The sequence below is a fragment of the Sitophilus oryzae genome, unplaced genomic scaffold, assembly GCF_002938485.1.
Source record: "Sitophilus oryzae breed Bouriz unplaced genomic scaffold, Soryzae_2.0 scaffold_377_pilon_pilon, whole genome shotgun sequence".
Classification (NCBI taxonomy): Eukaryota; Metazoa; Arthropoda; class Insecta; order Coleoptera; family Curculionidae; genus Sitophilus; species Sitophilus oryzae.
The window spans coordinates 1,139,890-1,162,501 of record NW_022146948.1 but is presented as its reverse complement, the minus strand read 5'-3'; the positions used below and the strand labels follow the sequence as shown (position 1 = coordinate 1,162,501).

Below are 22,612 nucleotides of genomic sequence, written 5' to 3'. Positions count from 1 at the left end.
CCACCATATCTTTTAACTTGTTTGAAGAGTAATAACTTTTCGTCCGTACTTGTATAAAACTACTACCAGTATAAATATACATTTACGACGTTTTTTACGTAAAATAGGTCTTTTGGTAAAAATCGCTACGAGTAATGGTTCTTGAGATATTTTGTCCAAAATATACCAAAATTTATATAAAAATACCAAATTATATGTATTAATATTATTAATACATATAATAACCATTAATATTATAGAAAAATACCAAAATTATCAATACCTGATCATTGACATAAATTAAACATGATGTTGATTAAATAGTTATTAGACTGAAATCATAAATTATGTGAAATGTTTTTGTTGGAAAAGTTCAACAGAAACTGTTTTATCATCATTTTTTTCGAAGAAAAATTTATTATCAGTTTAAAAAAATAAAAAGTTCCCAAATTTATCATTTTAGTCAAATAACTATCCACTTAACAGGTTTAATTTTTGTTAATAATGACGTGTATTGCCGTTTCCATTCTAAATATCTCGAGAAGGGTTGGTCATAACGATTTTTACCAAGAGACATTTTTCACGTAAAAAATTACGAAAATGTATATTTTTTTACTCAATAGTTCTATACAGGTACGAACAAAAAGTTATTACTTTTCAAAACAGTTAAAACACATGTAGGTTGCTAGTAGCGATTTTTACTAAGAGACCTTTTTTATGTGGAAAACGTCGTAAATGTATATTTTTTATTCAGTAGTTTTATACAGGTACGGACAAAAAGTTATATTACCTTTCAAACCAGTTTAAAAATATGTCGGTGGCGCCCTCTACAAGTAGGAGTCATATTGACATCAAAATCAAATTTTATTGAACTTCATTGAATTTTATTGACTGTTACTTCAGAAATTATTTGAAAAAAATCGAAATAAAAATGAAACTTCTAAACCCTGTATCTCCGAAACTAAGCATTTTAGGACATATATTTATACGAACTTTTTTACTTATTTTAATGTGCAGAATATGCTGCCGAAGTTTTCGGAATACAGTTCGGACCACCCTCTATATTTTATATTTTCCAATGTTTTATTTTAAGTTTTCGGTTTCGTTTTTGTCTTTTTTTATTTAAAAAATGCTATTTTTAAGCTTAGTTCAAATAATTCTGAAGCTCATCGAGACTTTGTTTAGGTATATAAATTACATAATACTTCAGTACTATTCTTGAAGAATATGTCCGTCACTTTATGTGAGAAGAATCAGAGAGAGACTGCTTAAAATAATGCGCTACAGAAGATACCAAAATCTCTAGCCGTTTTGTTTCAACAGATTTGTTTTAATTTATGTATATCCAATATACCAATATAATAGTATTAGGAAATTTTGCATCCTACAGTTAACCTAAAATTTGAACCGATTACCACACAATGGTAGTGCAACCAAAATTTTATTTATGAATGAAATCCTACATTTATTCTTTAGTGATAGGAAGAAATAGTTAGCTTAACGCATATTATTAAAAATTATATGAAACAATTTCGAAAGTAGGAGTAGGTTAGTCTACTTTATTTAGTTTAATGTGGAATATTCATCAAGAACAATCATATAAGTTGAGGATATGATTGTTATTGACTGAGAAGATAATGGTATAGTATACTACTAGCGTGCATCCGCGACTTCGTTCGCGTCGAATTAATCAATGGTGATGATAAAGCAAATCAAGAATTTCCATTAACATACAAACTGGATAATTTTCTCAAATTTAAGTCAGCATGAGAAAAAACAATCGAGAAACGAACTCCTTATCGAACCTCTACACCCCACAGTCAATCCGTTTGCCAAAAATCAGCTTTAAACGTCAATCAGTTTAAGCAGAATCGTGATTACTCAATGGTCATATTTTATGAAACACCCTGTTTACATTTTTAAAAAATCTTAAAATATGTAAAACAACAAAATAAAATATACGTGTTTATATATACGTTTTTAAATAACAAATATTCTAATATTTGGGGGGTGGTTTCACCCCTTAGAATTCGAGTTTCGAAAAATCTCTTCTTATCGAACCTCTATACCCTAAAGTCAATACGTTTTCCAAAAATCAGCTTTTTACGTCAAGCGCTTTAAGCAGGATCGTGATTAATAAATGACCAGATTTTTCGAAACACCCTGTATACATTTTTAAAAAATCTTAAAATATGTAAAAAAACAAAATAGAATATACGTGCTTAAGCTTTTTTTCGGAAACTTGGCCGTTTTTTAAATAAATAATATTGTAATATTTGAGAGGTGGTTTCATCCCCTTGGAACTGGAATTTCGAAAAATGCCAAAATTGAGCTTAGGTTGAGTGGTTTGAGCAGGATCGTGATTACTCAGTGGGTTAGTCACTTAAAGATTTTATACTAAGGGTCGGTATTTCTGGTTTTGGGTGCCGATTTTCGTGTGTACGAAGAGTACAGCCAACACGCAAAGCGGATGGAATCTAGCCTCAAATTAAGTGATTATCTAATAAATAGTTCGTATTTTTGCTCTCTCCGATTTACTAGATTGCCATAGCGATTCACTCCTATACATGTAAACGCCGACCCAAGATTTCGCTTGCCAGCAGGGTATATTATATAGATTAATATAAACAATATTAAGGACTTGATGTTTTTATTAACAAAATCTCGTAAATTTCAATATATTTACTTAAGTAGTTTTAAACCCTACAACTCCAATGACTCGATTTCGACAGACGATGTCCAAAAAAAACAGAAAATAAGTTGAAAAAAAAACAATGTGAAAATTATAAGTGCATTTTATATTTTAATTGTCAGAAAGGCTTCAAATAAAACTTTTTCAGATAATTTGGGCTTATATCTTGAAATATTTTCTTCTAACAAACCTTATCGTTATAATCTCAAATTACCAATCTTCCCAGGTAACGTCAGGTAATATAATCTCCCATCTCGACAGGTATTCGAATAAATTAAATACATCTTTCCAACTTCGTTGTTTTCTTTTACTTCTTTTCGGTTGTGAAGAGATGACTTAATTTATAGCGGAAAGGAATTTTACCTTAACTTTAGCTTGAAACTTTAGTTTAAAATTAGATTTCTAATTACTAAAACACATAAAACACACCAGAGTGACAAAATCAAGTAGTAACTAGTAAGTAAATAACTAGTCTAGTTAAAACTTGATTTTGTCAGTGATTTGATTTCCAATTATCTACTAATCACCAAATTATTTTTACCACTCCTTATCGAACCTCTACACCCTAAAGTCAATCTGTTTTCCAGAAATCAGCTTTTTACGTCAAGTGCTTTAAGCAGGATAGTGATTAATCAATGACCAGATTTTTCGAAACACCTTGTATACATTTTAAAAAAATCTTAAAATATGTAAAAAAACAAAATAAAATATACGTGTTTAAGCGTTTTTTCGAAAACTTGACCGTTTTTTAAATAAAAAATATTGTAATATTTGAGGGGTGGTTTCACCTCACCCCCTTGGAACTGGAATTTCGAAAAATCCCATCTTATCGAACCTCTACACCCTAGAATCAACCTGTATGCCAAAATTCAGCTTCTTACGTTGAGTGGTTTGAGCAGGATCGTGATTAATCAGTATGTTAGTCACTTAAGGATTTTATATAGTAGTATAGATTCAGATTTGTACTTATCAAATGCATAGGAATACCAATGAAAAACTACACTATCGGACAAAAGTAGAGACACTTTTTAAAATTGTGTCTTTTTTGTTAACGCAGGAAGGCCATTTTGCATTTTTAAAATTAAAGATACTTAAATAGTTCTTATTTAAATGAAATAATCACATGTTTCACGAAAACTTAAGATTTTATTCAGTTAAATAAAAAAACTATAGGAACAAAAATAGAGAAACTAAAAATTAATATAAAAATTACAAGTACAGGGTGGACCATTTTGGTTGTTTCTATAGGGTATCTTGATACTGCAGTCTCGGGTTCTCTTTTTGAAAAAATCACAATGGCGCAAACGGATCGTGGCTATCTTGATCAGTTTCGAAGCCACAGGGGGATTCTTAAATTTTGTACTTTTTGAATATGTTCGATAGCTTGTTTATTTCAGCCAACCACGGAAAAATGAATTATACATTCTAAAGGCACTTTTCTGTGTAGAATGCAGTGGCGTAGTCAGACTTTTTTTAAAAAACATATTTTTTTAGATATTAACTATACTTATGATTTTTTAAATAGAACCGCCTGTATATTTTTAAATTTTCTGATTCGGGTTGGCATGGGCTTCTCGAAAATATATAACACTCTATATTTATTTTTTATACTACTACTATAATTATTTTAACATTTCAAATATTTCTTAAAATATCCAGTTAGTAGTAGGCCGCGCCGAGTAACAAAGTAAACGGTTGTCATGGTGATCGGAACATACCTTTGATGGATGCGTGACGTTTCATTTCAACAGATTGAAGTGTGTGCATGTATTTAAATAATAAAAAAATAAGTAAATTTGAAAATTTTGAGAAATATAATATGTTAGAATGTTATATTGAGTCTAACAAACATAAGCAAATGGCAGCTGATTTATATTTTGAGCGGTATCCTAAGTGCGAGCAACCCACCCCAGCCATTTTTAAAAGGTCAAAAAATAGTTTAATCCAAGCCATCTAGGTCACCTGATATCACTCCCTTGGACTTCTTTCTCTGGGGCTTTCTGAAAAACGAAATTTATCGAAATGCAAATAGAGCATTAGAAGAGTTACAAGATAGTTTTGTTATGGCTTTGTAAAGTGTAACGAACATACACATTCGAAATGCTGTTAGCAGCGGCGCGGCGTGCGGAGACGGTGCCAACTCTGTCTAGATAAAAATAGGCAGCAGTTTGATCATTTAATGTAGTCTTTGTGTTTTTATTTTTTTATACTAACTGAGAAGCCCGATTGAAGTAACCTGTTGAGTTTGTATTAAAATATGTTCTTTTGTTTCTGTCACACTTATTTTTATTTGCTTCGTATTGTTCGATTTTATTTGTTGCTAATTGCTAATACATGGGGTTATTTGAAAGTAGATAATCGCTTGTTTTCTTTAATACTTGGCATGACCTACCAAGAGGAAAGTCGATATCTTTAAATAAATTGGAATTTTAAAGTTAATAGTGAAAATAAATATATAGTGTTATATATGTTCGAGAAGCCCATGCCAAACTGAATTGGGAAATTTAAAAATATACAGGGGGTTCTATTTAAAAAAACATAAGTATCGTTAATATCTAAAAAAATATTTTTTTCAAAAAATTTCTGACTACGTCACTGCATTCTACACGGAAAAGTGCCTTTAGAATGCATAATTCATTTTTCCGTGGTTGCTGAAATAAACAAGCTATCGAACATCTTCAAAAAGTACAACATTTAAGAATCCCCCTGTACCTTCGAAACTGATCAAGATAGCCATGATCCGTTTGCGCCATTGTGATTTTTTCAAAAAAAGAACCCGAGACTGCAGTATCAAAATTTGAATATTTCTTACGGTTTCTTAGATACCCTATAGAAACAACCAAAATGGTCCACCCTGTACATAGGTAGTTGTTGTTAACCTAATAAAATTAATAATGGGTATAGTAACCGTGATTAGCTATAACTTCACGACATCGCTTTGGTATGGAGTCCAATAGTTTTCTTATGGTATCTTTTTTTTATGGAATTTCAGGCCTCTTTCAAAATTCTTATCAAATCTTTCTTACTGCTAATGTGACTTCGTCTTACCCGGCGCTCTAATTCCTCCCACAGGTTTTCAATAGGATTAAGGTCTGGACTTTGGGCAGGAAAGTCCATAACCCTAATTTGTTCAGGCAAAAACCATTCTTGTAAGACTTTCGATTTATGCATTGGATCATTATCTTGCTGAAATATCCATGTTAAAGGCAAATTATCATCAACAAACGGAATCATCACTTTCTTTAAGATGTCCAAATACCTAAATCGATCCATTGTTCCTTCTATTACATGCAGTGGTCCCATGCCATAGCTCGACAAGTATATCCACACCATGCAAGATCCACCACCATGCTTTACAGTGGCCTTGGTATATTTTGGATCAAATCTTTTCCCTTCTGGGCGATGTATCCACGATATGCCATCGGATCCAAATATATTGAATTTGCTTTCATCTGAAAACAGGACCTTTTCCATCCATTCGTCGACCAATGCAAATATTTTTTTTTGCAAAGGTAAGTCGGGCCTTCTGGTTCTTCGTGCTGATGAGTGTTTTTTTCGCTGCTCTTAGCCTTCTTTGGATGGTTTTAGAGCTTATATTGATACCAGTATACCACTCAAAATTTCATTTGCCGATTTATGTGGATTAGTTAAGGCGATTGTTCTAATTATCATTTCAATTTTTTCGTTGTTTTCCTTGGCCGATCACTTTTTTTAACAGTCTTTAAGGAATTGCGAGTTTTCAAATTGGAAATCCTTTTGCTAATGACAGAGTTATGCAAATTAAACATTGTGCTTATGTCCATTTGCCGTACACCATTCCGATGTGCGTTGTTTATTTTTTCGCGAAGATCCTCAGACAAATATTATCCGCGTGGCATATTTACTAAAAATGTAAATCAGAATATCAACAGTTTTCACCTACAGCAAACAAATAGCTACCAAGTTTGGTCAATTTTTGTGTTGGTTTCTTTATGTATTATGTCCCTTATGTTCCTTTATGTTATACCTGATAAGATAAATTTGGAATGTGGCGTAAAATGATGGTTTGGTTTGGTTTGGTTTGGCAGGTTTATGCAGGTTTTTGCAGGTTTATGAAATCGGACGAGTTTTAAAAAGTTTCTCTTTTGTCTGATATATGTATAGTCTACATCAATTCAAGATATTTTATGCCGCATCATTATGCATCTTGTGAAAGCGTTCAACATCTTTTTTTACGAAATCGTTTACCACCAATTGTTATTCTTCGCTGTTTGTTTTTCTCAATTTGTTTATCTTTGCTTGTGAAAGAGATAAAATTCAATTTTATAACGGCCCCATTGTTGAAAACCGGGCGTCGGCACAGCCGAAGATATGGCGCTATCTGTAAGCTTCATCTTCAAGAGGTTTCCTTTGTAAGTTAATGCCCCGTAATAAATATTAATGGTATACCATGACTCAAATTATTCGGAAAATAATAAACCCGTCGCGGTATATTTCTCATCTTACTGACCTGTAAAAATACCTTTGAAGGTAACATTATGGTTAGGAGATTTAAAATAAAAAAAGTCAGTAAATTCGAATGAGAATGTATATGAAAAATGGAGGGGTGGGGAAGGTTAGATCTGTTTTTATTTAAATGATAAGAAACCCGAACTGGATAAACGGAATCCAACAAACTTGGGCTCCTTTGAAAGAGCGTTCCTTTGAAGAAATTAGAAGATGTGCAACCTTATGGGCGACTTCGTGGCACACAACCTGTCCGAGATGTAGCTGGCATTACCGTCAGCCTGTCCGAGAAATCCGAGATTTAGTTCAGCTCTGCGCTGCTGTGCATTGATAGTCCTTTACAGCGCAGCGGATAACGAATACTGTGCTGTAGTTCTGCTTTCAGTCGGCAGAGTGAGTGGTTGCCGGAGACAGTGTTGCCAGAAATACTGATTAATCCGTAGATTTACGGATTTTGGGTAGAGTACGTTAATAATACGGATTTTCTATCATTAAACAATTTAATATAATATTATATTAATGCAACAAATAACGGCGTCAGAGTTGGCTTGGAAATGAAGATCGTTGTTATTTTATATGTAAAATATTATGGTAAATATCAATAATTTGCGATTTCCAAGCCAACTAAACAATTTTTTGTTATACCAGTACAGTTCATATTCGGTACCTATAAAATAATTTTTATTTTTGTTGTTTATTCTGTTTAACACGAATAAACTTTCAATACATAAACGCGGTCAAACGTATTACAGATATTACACATTTTATAATGGCAACATTGTCGCTTTCAGATCCACACCATCTTCGATATGTCTTCGCTGGCCGAATTAGAGAAAATAAGTGTTTTATGAGTTGACCGCAGAATGATTGGTGTCACCACCATACAGCACTTGAGCCTTGCCACGAATTTGCCCATTATATAGGTTGCGTATCTTCCAAATGCTTTCAATTAACTGTAATACATTTTTTTTGGCAGGCTCTACGACTAATACTTTCCGAGATACAGCCGAGAGCTATTCTAAAGTCGGGTTCAGACGACTTGTGTACTTGGCAAGTAAACCGATATGTTCCATGATGTTCTTTGACACGTGTCAACCAACATAAAGATGTCTCAACAAGTGACAGCACCCATCTCACATTGCAGAACATATACAACAGTTAGCGAACTTGAATAAACTGAACTGTATTTTTATTTTTTTTTATATTTACATTCTAATGAAATTTTGTAAGTAAAGTTGCACTGCTTCAGAACTTGATTTTACAATTTATATTGTACAAATATAATTTAATATTTATGTTTAATTTTGACTCACAGAGAAATTAATCACCATTAAGTAGCTGTTAATATATTAATTAACCTTTTCATGTTATTCAATGTCGTAATTGTTTCACATAATTAATATTTAAAATTCCGTCTTTCTTGAATACCAAACCAAATATAAGTTTAATGAGGTGCTTTTTAGCCTAGCGAATAAATTAGTGTGTAGTTTATAAACCAAGTTTATAATCCGTCAAACAGTATTTGGCAAGTTATATTTTAAAACTAGTATTAAAATATATACCGTATGATCGAAAAAAAAAACGGCGTCTAGTTGGCTGGGAAATGACGATCGATGACATTTCCCATATAAATTTACATATAAAATGAGAGCGATCTTCATTTCATAGCCATCGCTGACGCCGTTTTTATTCGATCATACGGTATTATAGAAGCATCTAATCTGAAGAATCATAAAACATTTCATAATTTGAAACTGTTGAAAGGAATAATCTTTAAAAAGAATCCCTTTTAACGATATCTGTTTGAGAATTTAATATGGTGAGTCTCAAAAGGAATTAAATTTTATATTTGAAATGCAGGAATAAATCCAACATGAACCGGAATTTTAAATTAATTAACAATTTTACTTAGTATGGGAGTTTTCAAAGGCTACTCGTATAAATATATTTTTCTTGTACAGTTGTGTTTGTATATTATTGTTTTACATATACAGGGTCCAGCAAAAGTGCGTCGGCTTTGGTTCGGGCATCTGCAACTCCTAATAGAATAAAAAACTTAGGAATTTTGTTTAAGCGCAGACCTAAAGTATGTATTTACAGTTGTATTTCAGAAAAATATATTTGGCAAACTTCTACGGGGTGGCTCAAAAAACTGTGGGTGGATATGAAGATTTTTTAAATGGAACAGCCTCTATATTATTGCATGTTTGGCGTCCTTTCTGATCACTTTACATAATCCCAAAATATTATTAAATATATTTTGATAGTTTCAGAGATATTACTAAATAAATAAAAAAATATTTTTTTGTCTTTTTTCTTGGTGATGAAAATTTATTACTCTTCAGAGCAGTTAAAAATATACAGGTGGCGCCCCTACATATAGGAGTTATATTGACATTGAAATCAAATTTCTCATTAGGTCAGAAATTATTTGGAAAAAAAATAAATAAAAATGAAATTTATACACCCTGTATCTTCGAAACGAAGCAATTTAAGACATTAATTTATACGTGGGTATATGAAAAGGTAAGCCTAAGTAAAAAGTTATGGACATTATGATTAGTATTTTGTCAGCTTAGCCAAATCTTACACAATAAAGTTTTACTGTAAAATTAAATTTTACGATTGTCACAGTATGAAACAAAATTTATATTTTTCTGCAAACAATACATGTTCTGCATTGCGTCATTGTTATGTTTCGTGGTAATACTGTAATTTAAATAGACATTCTTGATTCGAGATTTCGCAGAATAATTGTTATAAGGCCGTTACGATTTAAATTTGCAAAACGGTGTTCCAGATTAAACTGATTTGCGATTTAAACGATATTGATAAAGGGTGTAGTTTCCGAAAACAACAGTTTCCTTGAAAATTCATTAATTTTATAACATTTGAAATTTAAATTGGACAAGACGAGACAAACACAAGGGATATACGGAAAGGAAGGACAATAAATCAGCGAGACCTAATTATATTTATTACCTTTAATTTTTTAATTTGATCCAGATTTATACAGAGTGGTCCGAACTGTATTCCGGAAACTTAAGTAAAAAAGTTCGTATAAATGTATGTCCTAAAATGCTTAGTTTCGGAGATACAGGGTGTAGAAGTTTCATTTTTATTTCGATTTTTTCCAAATAATTCCTGAAGTAACATCAACATTTGGATGAAAATTGGTGTCTTCTTGGGAGTTTTTTGACATGAGAAATTTGATATAAATATAATATCAATATGACTCCTACTAGTAGAGGGCGCCACCAACATATTTTTTAACTGGTTTGAAGAGTAATAACTTTTCGTCTGTACCTGTATAAAACTACTGAGAAAAAAAATACATTTATGACGTTTTTTACGTGAAAAAGGTCTCTTGGTAAAAACCGCTACGAGTAATGGTTTTCGAGATATTTGGAATAGAAGTTATCAATAAACGTCATCATTGACATAAATTAAACATGTTGACTAAATAGTTATTAGACTCAAATCATAAATTTGAAATGTTTTTGTGCCAAATGTTCAACAGAAACTGTTTTATCATCATTTTTTGCAGAAAAATTTATGACTAATTAAAAAAAAATTCCCAAATTTATTATTTCAGTGAAAAAACTATCTACTCAACGTGTTTATTTTTCGTCAATAATGACATGTATTTACTATTTCCATTCTAAATATCTTAAGAACGGTTGCTTGTAGCGATTTTTACAAAGAGATATTTTTTACGTAAGAAATCACAGAGATGTATATTTTTTCGCTTGGTAGTTTTATACAGGTAGGAACAAAAAGTTATTACGCTTCAAAACAGTTAAACACACACGTAGGTGGCGCCCTCTACTAGTAGGAGTCATATTGACATCAAAATCAAATTTCTCATGTCAAAAAACTCCTAGACACCAATTTTCATCCAAATATTGACGTTATTTCAGAAATTATTTAGAAAAAATCGAAATAAAAATGAAAGTTCTACACTCTGTATCTCTGAAACTAAGCATTTTAGGACATACATTTATACGAACTTTTTTACTGATGTTTGTCTGCAGAATATGCTGCCGAAGTTGCCGGAATACAGTTTGGACCACCCTGTATACAAATAAATAACCTTAAGGGTGGCTGCTATCGGTCCTGTTAATCCTGCTGTTAGTGGTAAATATTGAAGGGAAATTATCCAGTTCATACCATACACTACTTTGTGTGATACATGTGTTATTTTTAGCTAATTTATGATCTATCATTGTTGCTATTTACTTTCTTACTTAAATAAAATAACAAAACAATAGTTATTATTTTTGTAGTTGATATTAAATACTTCAATTTAGATGCACAATATTAAGAAGTGTCATCGTATAACTATCAGAAACAAGAAATATCCACCATATCCGATAATAACCAATTAATTTGGCCAGAGAATGCCTAGAGAAGCTGAATAAATTAAGCAAACAAAATAAAGTCCTCCTACTCTGAGGATAGAAGATTATGAAAAAACAAACGATCTAGCTAGAAAAGGAGCGAACACTCCACTAACTGGTCCTGAACCGTTCTGCTTCCCAAGTGGAACCCAACTTAGACCGGAACTCAAGAACCTGGAAGACTTCATCCGTAACCAGGAAATCCTCCAACGGTCTAAGACACTCGAAGAAATTTCTCAAGACTTACGACCAAGAAAAATCAAAGATTTTCCTCGAGTTAAGTAAGAACAATCTTCGGATTGTCACGGGGTTTATAATTGGACACTGTCTCCTCAATGAACACCTCAATAGATTGAAGCTAAGAAACAAGGGCAATGCAGAATCTGTGGGGGAAAATGGGGGAGTATCACAACACCTCGGCGAGATAATAACCACTGGTGCCATAATCTTTGGTACGATTGATATCGGAGATAGAGAGTTTAACCTCTGTTAAATCGCCTCAGATATTGGCTTTTATCAAAGCCTTAGACTGTATTATGTAGAGTTACCTGTTCCTATACAATCTACATCTATATCTACGTCATCATATAACGTGTATGATGCACTTGTAAATTAATGCGTTTAAAAAAAAACATGCAAATTTAAAACACCAATATAAGAGAACAAGAAACAACCCTCATTAGATAAAGAATTTTTCCATACACCTTCCAATCTGCACTACATTCCTATAACTGAATTTGTAAGAAAATGCATCTCTCTCTCTCGTCTTGTTCTGAATAGTTAATAATTTATAGATATTATTAATTTCTATTCCTTATTCCATAATAAAGGTTTACAATCTCAGTATGCCCTAATAAAGAAAAGGAATTTGAAAGCATACTTTGCAAGAAATGTTCAAAATGTGTATTAATAGAAAAAGCAATCCAAATATGGAGCTAATAGTCATATTATCATTGCGCAACTCATATATTGTATATTATGCAAATTTGTGACATACCGTGCCCGTCTCAAAAGTGGCTCGCCCCCTATAACTTTTTTATTTTTTCAGATAAAAAAAAACGAGATTTGGTATGTTAGTATATGACATAAATTAGGATTGATTGACGTATTCAATTGTTTTTGGTAACTCCCTGTTTCACCGAAAATGACTACAGCTTTTGATTTTTAAATGGCACCCTCGGCATTTTTTCACTTTATTCTGATTCTGAATAGAATGACATATCATATGTCAACTTTTGACATTTTAGTTTAAAAAAAATCGTATTTTAAATTTCAATCTAGAGTGCCATGGCTAATGTTAAAAATACTAATTTTTAATCAAGGAGCCTTGGAAAAATAAATTTGATGTCTAATGTTTTTAGTGTCTTGTCCCCCTGACTGGTTAAAAGATGCCCATATCTATTTTTAATCATATCTCATTTTTTTCAAATGGAACAAAGGTTGGTTATTAGCATATTTGGAAAAAGCATTTTTTTACGAATAAAAGTTGACATATGATATGCCATTCTATTCAGAGTGTTATTTTCTATCGAATAAAGTAAGAAAATACCCAGGATGCCATTTAAAAATCAAAAGTTGTAGCATTTCCGGTAAAACAGGAAGGACCGAAAACAACTGAATACGTCAATCAATCCTAATTTATGTCATATACTAACATACCAAATCTCGTTTTTTTTAACTGGAAGAGTAAAAAGTTATAGAGGTAAACCACTTTTGAGATGCACCCGGTATAGAATATTATAGAAGTAAAATATTCTTATTAGATCTTAGAACCAGTGAAAAATATTCCGCATATTTAATTCGAGAGTAATAAATCCAGCAGGCACACGTGGAAAAATAAAGTCGATGAACGAAGTAACTTAACACCTATAAATTTAAAATTAGGGTTGGGAATAATGGTATGCATTTATTTGATATGAACAGAACTTCCGGCCTTCTTTTTATAGTTATTCTCGTTAAAATCTATAGATAAATCTACTTTTTGACGAGAGGTATACGGATTTAAATAAATCTATGTAATCAAATAAGCCCCCGAAAAATAATGCTGTCTTTTGGTTTCATGACTGATTCCTTCTGATAAAAACTATTTTAAACTCGTATATAAATAGTATATTCTAAATACCTTATTGTTATAACTTCTCTATATTCAAAAAGATGAAAACCTTTTTAAACCTTCATAAAAAATTTCTCAAAAAAATCTACAATAGTTATATTGAGCAATTTATCACCAGAAATGAGCTTCTAGACAATGAAAATGTGCCAAATTGGATAACAATTTACGGTCAATTATTAATGTCAAAAGTTAATATTTATATCTAGTTTCTAGTATGTATAGGTCATATCAAATAAACTTTTAGTCACGTGATTAAGCCTGACCGGCACAGCGTTGCCCAGTTTTGCATATTTTTTTTAATCAAAATATTTTAGGAAACAAAAATATATAATTATAAATATATAACCAGTTATTATTTACATAAAAAAACTCACCTTCTTAACAGCGCTTAAATGACACAAAGGGCCATTACTACAGCTTTTTCGTTCAAAATATTCTAATAAAGTTGCTATGAGTTTTTTACAGCCATTAAGCTATCTTGTACACTTCGCACTAAAAGAGGTTCTAAAAAGAACAATGTTCGACTCCAACGTCTGTTAGTAAACATTTTTAAGCTTAAACTATCACAACACAATTTATTTAAACCAAAAACTCGTAATACAAAACTAAAGTGTCAAAACGAATGACAATGTTAGGAAATAAATAAATGCGGCAACTTGACATTTTTTACAGCAGAGCTACCACCTTAATCCCCAGCGGGAAATTTAAATTCCAGTTAGTCAGCCCGGCGCCAAATATGTGGTTGGCAACAATGAATTTAAAAATCACGCCCTCGATTACGTAACTAAAAGTTTAATTGACATCAAATATATACTTACATGGAACTATAAGGCACTTCTCTCAAATTTTGGTCCACAAAATTAAGGGTTGTTTACGATACATCGGTGACATATTTGTTATCTGAAACGAAAGTATTAAATAAAATACATTATTATGTGAAATTATGTGTTTGGACTTTGTGAGACTATATTTTCATCAAAATAAGATAAACATTCTGTGCGATGGAACGTATAAAGTGCACGATTTCGGGAATTGACAACAAAAGTGAAAACATAATCTTATGCTGCGTATACATTAGCGCGCTGCGCCGCAAACGCGATGCGCACGTGCACCGATTCACCGATTCGCCTGTATTGGTGCGTGTTGTCAAGCTGCGCTGCGCGAAAATCGCTTGCCGAGAACCATCTCCTGTCGGTTTTTTGACGCTCCGCTACTCCGCTTTGTATGTTCGTTGTTCAACTGGGACGGCCGATAAAGATACCGCGCGCATTTATCAGCGACTATATGTGTGTTTTCTTTAAATAAATTATCTTTTTTTGTGTTTTTTAAATATTGTTTATTAATATAGTCTATTTAATAAACTATGGTCAAATTAAACTGTAAATAACAAACGGTTTTTATATATTGTGCTCGTATATGTTGGATCAAAATAACTCAATATATTATATTGTAACCAGCGATTTTAAAAAAGCGAAGGAAAATGGCAACATGGCGATTGTGGATGGCAATAAAGGATTGTAAAACAATAAATAAAAAGGTGTATTAACAATTGTTTCGGAAATTTGAGAACTAACAATTTCTTTTATTCTCACAGATACAAAATACAGAACCAAGATGGCTGCGAATTATAATACATCTTATACCGGGTGCGTCCCAAAAGTGGCTCATCCCTAAAACTTTTTTATTTAGTTTGTTTAAAAAACGTGATTTGGTATGTTAGTATATGACATAAGTTAGGATTGATTGACGTATTCACTTGTTTTCGGTCACTTCCTGTTTCACCGGAAATGGCTACAACTTTTGATTTTTCAATCAAATTCCTTAGTATTTTTTACTTTATTCGATATAAAATAACACTCTGAATAGAATAACATATCATATGTCACCTCTTGACATTTTCGCATATGGTTTATTCGAAATTATAACTTGCGGTTCGTAACGAAAATTTGACTCGAAATACCAAGTGTGTGGTATCAAATTATTGGTAAAAAAATGCTTTTTCCAAATAAGCTAATGAGCCACCCTCGTTCCATTTGAAAAAATTGAGATATGATTAAAAATACGATTTGAGCATTTTCTAACTGGTCAGGACAAGACACTAAAAACATTAGACGATCAAATCTATTTTTCTAAGGCTCCTTGATTAAGAATTAGTGTTTTTAACATAGCCATGGCACTCTTTGAATTTGAATTTTAAAATACAATTTTTTATTAAGCGAAAGTGTCAAAAGTTGACATATATGTTATTCTATTCAGAATGTCATTTTCTATCGAATAAAGTCAAAAAAATACCGAGGGTGCCATTTAAAAATCAAAAGTTGTAGTCATTTCCGGTGAAACAGGAAGTGACCAAAAACAATTGAATATGTCAATCAATCCTAATTTATGTCATATACTAACATACCAAATCTCGTTTTCTTATCTGAAAAAATAAAAAAAGTTATAGGGGTGAGCCACTTTTGAGACGCACCGGGTATAAATAATTAATCTTTTGATACGAATGATATACACGATCCTGTATGCCCTAAAATTAATTAATGTCATATTAAAAATATAAATGATAAGATAATTATAGCAGTTCCATATTTTCTTAACGAAGATGGTGATACCACTTTAAACTATTAAGGATCACAACAAATTAATAATGTCACATACACTTTAGAGCGTCAGTTTCAAAGGTTTAATACATCGGGTCAGTCGACAAATTGGTGACATCACTGAAGTAAATTAATGGCCGACTTTCAGTAAACTACGACGACGACCAGCTCGAAAAAAGCGGATTATATTCTATTTAATCTTTCTTTTCGACTTAATAAAGTTGTACGTCGTTAACCTCACTTTAAGTCGTATAAGAGGATTGGCAAAATTTAAGCTGTCGGTAGAAGAAAACAACATGTACAGTGTACAATCTATATTTAATATATTTTGTATTTAATAATTTAGAGTAATTCAGTATTTCAATACAGCTCCATTTCATGTTTACTATTTAAAAATGTATTTTTTAAAATCAATAAAAATCTAGAAAATACCTGATTCCTACAAAAAATGTACGGTTGTATAAATATAATATCGTCTACAGACATTCAAATTATCTGTAGACGCTTGTCATAATAGTTTTTGTCTTTATTAAATGCTACTATATCCATTGAATTTGTTTCTAATTTGATGCAAGCAGAAGTAAAGGATTGCAACCGTAAGCATAAAATACATTTGCATATTAATTCAGCTATAAAACTGCATTTGCATGAGCTAGTCAAGAGTGTTTTAGAGAGAGCTCTTGAGAGTTTACACACTCCTCTTATCAGCATAAAACAAAACGTTTTTTATTACAGATATACCTTTTGAAAGTATGTTTAAAATGTCCATATAATATTAGTACACACGTATATGTGATTTTTTCAATGTTAACCATACATAATGAGAAGACTGACTAGATCAAGATATCATGATTATTTATATTAATACAAATTGTGGATCAAAAAAAAAATAGGCAGCTTTAACAAGATTTTACGTTTATTGAACACCTGAATAGAAATTAAAAACGAGCTTAATTTGCAGTCCAAAACACGTTAAGAACTTTGTGAATAAACACATAAGTGATGATTTATGTCGCTCAGGTCACCGAATATTAGCTTTTTTCGTTTTCCGTTATTACCGATTCTGAATCGTCCTAGAACTGTGATGCGTATGCGCAGAAGGAAATATGAAGACATTATTTCATTTGCGCATGCGCTGCAGAGTTCTAGGACGGTTCAGAATCGGTAATAACAGGAAAACGAAAAAAGCTATTAACTAAAGACCAGGTCGAGGAATTACTCTTTAGCGTACAGGTCTCTGGAATGAAACGTGTCTTAAAGGGCATTTCCTTCACTCGCAGCTGGACTTCTTCCCAACATGTAGGTGCAGTATCGCAAGAACATGAGGAACAGTTCCATCAAGACATCGCTACGATTGAGAAGAGCTTTTCAGGGAAGTAGAACACAAGTTTGTTGACGGGAGGGTGCTGATTTTTTGGACAAAAGATGAAGAATTTTAGGTTTGTAACCGAATCAGTATCAATGGCTATTTAGCAGCGTATTTCGAGTTTTAGTTAAAGTTAGTTAGTTAGTTTTTATTCTTCATTATGTTCGTTAAATCTTGGACTAGTATCCAGTTTCCTGTGTTGGTTAAAATACGTTGGTTAGAGAGCTATTGAGATCAAGACTAGTTCTAAATCGGGACATATGTTCACATTCTACAAAAATATGGGAGAATCTGATGAACGAATCAGGAGAATCTAACATTTTTTACATAATGGACGAGAAGAGACTCGTAATAAATTGTGTAAAAATTTACAGTGACCAATCATAAGCGTACTTAATTATGGTTTTTAATATGACTTTCAAAAAAACGTTTGATGTTGTATTTAAATTATGTTTACATGTAGTTTCTGTAAATATAAAACCAGCCCTCTTAGAAAACACAATCTTCATTTATTATACTTATTTGCATTTTAATTTTAGCGATTTATTTATGTTTATGTAAACATAATTATTGTTCCATGATCTCTCTATATCAACATATGTCAAGTATTACTTATTCTTCCAGACTGTGTTTCGGAGGACAAATTTACTAGAGGACCGGAGTAGAGGACTCTATACATCCATAGTCCCTGAGTTGGTAAGTTGACTGTTTTGATTAGATACCATTTTCTTGCATATTTTTTTTATTTTGTATCTAATGGCAATTTTGATCCTATTTTGGTTAGGCTCAGAATTTCAGTAAGGTTCTTCTAGACAAGAAGAGATGGCAATGAGCAATGAGTATCTTACATACATAACTTCTGTTTTGTGACTTTTTATTAACCTTTATAATAAATATTATAATTATAAATACGTCTTTTATTAAATTTATTAATATTTACTAACGCTTTGTAAATTTACAAAAGTAATTGTAAATTCACTATAATAAAATGTTTAAATTTGTTGTTACCTATAGTAATAGTACCTACAAGAAGTTGGCGATTTTAAAAGATAAATTTACAACGAATAAGTAAATTTACTTTTTTATCTAATTTTAGTGAGATACACATTTCTAATTTACTATGAGATGCACATTTTTTACATAAATTCACAAAGAATATTGGTGAATATAAAGATATATTATAACATATTTACATACACGCTACAAATTAGCCTTATAATAATCTGTGGCAAGAAATAACCATCAATATTGTTATTAAATTAACCAATTAATTTTTTCAGTGTATTATTAATACGATTTGAAGTCTTTTTTTATTACTAAAGAAAAATTGTAGAGATAAAATAAAAAATGGTTAAATATATATCGCACTAGATACATCTGGTAAAAAAAACACTAGTAGAAAATGCTTTGTAATAAAGAACAAATCTAATTGTCTCACCAGTGGCAGATATAGAATGATTGTTTACCTATTTAATAATGAAATAACTCTAATTGTTAAAATCACTAACTCAGTAGATTTACAACAAACAAATAGATTAGATAAACCCCTTGAAAGTTTAACATAAACACAAGTTAACATACACACCACATACCACAAATTGTCAACGTGTATCAGTTTAAAATAAAATCGAAGATCAGAATTCAATATTCATCTGGTGATTAACGATGTTTTCCATCGCGCTGGATCAACAATATTCTCTTACGCTTCGTTGACATTAATATTTATAAAATACATACAGGCACCGGGTCTATGCATATATGCACGCCCTCAAAATAACAGCTCACACACCATTATCATTTTAATTAGCTTAATTAAAATAAGCTGTAAAATTTATTTTTGGAACGAAGATATTTTATTGTTACATAAATTGTTTCAAAATATGCATCATCGGCTAAAATAGCAATGTTAAGATGAAACTACATTAATGATTTGTTTTTAAAGTGGGAGAGATTGGTAAATTTTTAAATATTTTCTTGGACATTCCCGTTGATATTGAAATTTTATACAACGGTCCAACTTGTTAAGTATATTATCATGGATAACATGGATAACATACTAAGTTATCTATGATATTATGAATCACAAGTCGCATATAAGTAAAAACAAATGATCATTATTACAGCTAGTCGTAAAATATGATACCAGACAATATTAAATTAAATGGTATACAACAAAATTAATGGTAGCGTGAACTCCTTTATGCCGCTGAGGAGAGGCTTTCACATGTTCATAATGCCAATGCTGAGCCGAATAGAAATATTCCCCATCTGGAGCGCAAATAATCTCAGACATTTTAAAGAAGTTCATTTCATCTTAAATCTTTGGGCAGGCATTTTTAACGGTGATCGATTATTGAGACCCCATTTCTTCATTGACCATTTATTGGCTCGGGCACGTTCCGTGAAGTAGACACCGAGCCACGTCCGATCCTTCTGTATATGCAACACCGAGTTGATAACGGGGTTCGTATTAGTTCCGAGTATATTAGAAGGATAGCTATATACAGGACCCCATAGACATACGAAGATTTAACACGAACAATGCCAAAGTTCTCGCAATTGGAATAGGTACCAATTGCAGTTGATGAATAAAGAACAACACCTGCAGGGGAAATAGCTGCTGAAAAGAAAAGATGATGGATCTATCTTGTTCATTACATCCTTTCATTGTCCAGTTTTACGCATACCCTGTCCTCAAATACTGCTGTAAGATTCACTAATACCTACTTACTACAGCCATGATAAAGAGTGTACTTTGTTTATATCATGATTGCAGATTGCCGTCGGGGCACCAGGAAAAGTACATTCATGCTTTCCGCAACGTGGCGGGAACGGAGCGGATCCGAGAAAAAAATGTACGCCGACATTTCTGGGACAGCGCACGGACGAGTTCCGGCGAAGCTCGGATCGTGCTCGGCCTGGCATGAATGTATATGTATAAAGAACACTTGACATTGTTTGGCCGTGTCTTCACCGACGCACGGCTCGGACCCGTTACGGTAGAGCGTGAAGCATCCTTTAGGCTGTATTCCGTTGCAAAACCAGGCGAACCAGACCGGTAAACTACGGTAAAGAGCGGTTCCTGAAAAACATCGGTTTGATACGGAACGGTTTGGTAAAATACTGGAAACGTCAAATGTGGACGTTTTCTAAATTTCAATACCTCTATTATATAATTTATCTTTTATGCATTTTTAATGTACCTATTCTCTGCTTTTACATTTGCTTCTTCTTTTCAATGGAGTTTAATATCGAAAAGTACTTTATTAATAAACTCGTTAGACAGCTCAAGTAAAGATTTGCAGGTCCAATCTTAAAACAGATCAATAATAAATAAACAAATCTAATCAATATTTATATTTTTATAGCTTACAAAACATTCACGATTACTTGTTGTCTTGTTTTTCATGTTTTCCTTAAATATTCCTGACATTAAGAAACAATGGCTGGGGGCATGATAAGTTTAAATGGCCCTAAAAAGTCATTCTATTTAGTTAATGAAATTTATTTACCTTTACTGCCTACCTCCATTGCTTTTGGATGTAAATGCAAAATATTATTACAAATTCTAGAAATTAAATGAGAATTTCACTCGAACTTCCAATATTTGCTTGATTTCTGTCACATAAATGACATTGATTGACAAACAAAACCAGAAAAACCAGCCTTCTCGCGCTGGTTAGTTTGGTGACAGTTATAACCGAATTTTTCAGGAACCGTGTTCCGTAATAAGAAAACTTTCAGGAAAGCGATAGAAACGGAACATAAAACCATAACCAAGGTAAGCAACGGAATACACCTTTACTATAATTTTAGCATAAACTAAGGGATTATATATATATATATATATATATATATATATATATATATATATATATATATATATATATATATATATATATATATATATATATATATATATATATATATATATATGTATACTATTAGCGTTGATTGAAAGAATTAGGTCTACGAGTATTCTACTTTCCATATATTGGTTTTTAAATAGCGTAAAACTTTCCAAAATGTACAACCAGTTTTTCAAATAATATTCTGTCCAGTTGTTATCTTTCTGCTTGCGCTATTTCTGTCAAATTTGTAATAAAGTTTTAACATGTCGCGGTTTTCTTTTCAACAACCAAAGTTGTATATTGAAAAACGATTTGTACAACGCGGTCTAAAAACTACCGTGTAGAACTTGTTGTATATCGCTGTACGATCGCAATGAATTTGTGCATCAAAATCTAATTTGGCGCCTACAAGAAAACATAAAGAAACACCGGATCACAAAAATCTGAAAGCACCGTTGTGCGGCTGCAAAAAGTGGCAATGAAAATGTGCTTTTAGTTTTAGGATACCTTGTCAAATAACGTCTAAACGTTTCTAAACGGCATATTATTGGCACATTAATGCACAACTTTACCTTAAATTAACCATTCTCGAACAAAACCTTCTACAGTTTTCTAGATCCCAATGGTTGGGCTCGAGTTTGAATTACCCTGTATATGAACAGGGATAAAGATTTCTTTATTTTGGGGAGCAAGTTATTAATATATTTTTAATTAGAAGAACAAAAGATGTGACATGACTTAAATACCAAGCTAAAAGTAGATCAGCACCAGACTGCAACAATTATAATTAAGAATGAGATGACAAATATCAATTTTTTGGGCTATTAACTCTGAATAACTTGGCAAAAGGCTACAAAAACTGATTCGATAAAAAAAGAAAATAAAGCCTCCCATATAGTTCTTCTCGTATAACTTTTTTAACGCGATACGTCAAATCAAAGAACGTAATTTTGATATACAGTTCATACGAAATAAACTTTTAGTCACGTGATTAAGCTTGACCGGCACAGCGTTGCCCACTTTTATATATTTTCTTTTAATCAAAATATTTTATGAAACAAAAATAAAAGATTATAAATTAAATATGAAAAATTGCATATTAAAAAATTAAAATATTCTAATAACACAC

The 22,612-nt window shown here is 31.8% G+C and overlaps 1 protein-coding gene across 1 annotated transcript in view; it reads right to left on the bottom strand.

Moving 5' to 3' along the window:
* Positions 1-22,612, bottom strand: part of LOC115885228 (pleckstrin homology-like domain family B member 1) — a 185,547-nt gene that overhangs the window by 128,532 nt on the left and 34,403 nt on the right. Inside the window, exon 2 of the mRNA XM_030904064.1 lies at positions 14,488-14,569. The gene's annotated coding sequence lies outside the window, so the exon portion shown is untranslated. The remainder of the gene's footprint in view (positions 1-14,487; positions 14,570-22,612) is intronic.